Here is a 1,021-nt window from a genome sequence, read left to right on the forward strand (position 1 = left end):
AGAGATTTTTGGACCCCCTCTCCCCTTTGGTAATACATCGTGATATTTAGGATTACCCCCCCCACCAAACATCACGTGTATTTTTAGTTCCAAACGAATTTTCCGAATTTACGTAGAGTTTTTGTTTTTTTTTGGAAAATCTAGGTAAAAAATAAATACACGTGATATCTTGCTAGACCCTTCCTCCCCCACGTGATTTTTTGTCAAACCCTCCCTCTCCCTAAAAGCCTCACGTGATTACATCAATAAGAGGGGACGCCCCCTTACATCAAATTTATTAGATTTTAAATCTAAAAAAACATTATATTTTAGATCAAGTTTCACGAAAAGAACTTGATGATAGTTCATGTTGAACAATAATTGTTCTAGTTCATATATTATTTATCAAGTACCTTACATTTATGATAATATTAAGCGGTTGTAAAGTAATATTTTTTAATGTGTTTTATTATTATCATATTTTTTATGAATTTTGATGTATGAACATAAATCTATGGCAACTCCCTTTGAAATAGCAGACAGTTCCACAATGGCCCCACATTGTTAGAAGACACACAAATATTATCTATATTTTATTTGATCGAGGCTTGTCATATAAAACAAAAATCATCACTAAGTTATAAATCTATATTTTTGGTATCAAATAAATTTCCTGGTTCCAAATTCCATATGTAAATATATAATAATTACAAAATATTAACCCTTTCCACTTGCGAATTCCGAGATTTATATTAATTTTGCCGCCGGCGGCATCCGAGTGGAAAGGGTTAATATATGTGTATTTTTGATTTAGAACAAAACATGTGCTAAAGATCTAGTTTGCCTGCGCAAAGTTTAATGCAGTTTAATTTAACTTTGATTAAAATTAAATAACGAAACTTTAGCTTATTTTTTACATTTCATGTCGATATCGTTCATGATGTGTTTATTTTATATTCGCATTTCTTTTCATAGCTAAAGTGAAAGTTTAAGTGACACATTTATTGTTCCGTGGAAACCGCGTAATGTTCGTCTCTCGCAG

This window comes from Ctenocephalides felis, unplaced genomic scaffold (genome assembly GCF_003426905.1).
Source record: "Ctenocephalides felis isolate EL2017-DRISC unplaced genomic scaffold, ASM342690v1 CF-g0.4_SCAFFOLD_01492, whole genome shotgun sequence".
In the NCBI taxonomy this organism is placed as follows: domain Eukaryota; kingdom Metazoa; phylum Arthropoda; class Insecta; order Siphonaptera; family Pulicidae; genus Ctenocephalides; species Ctenocephalides felis.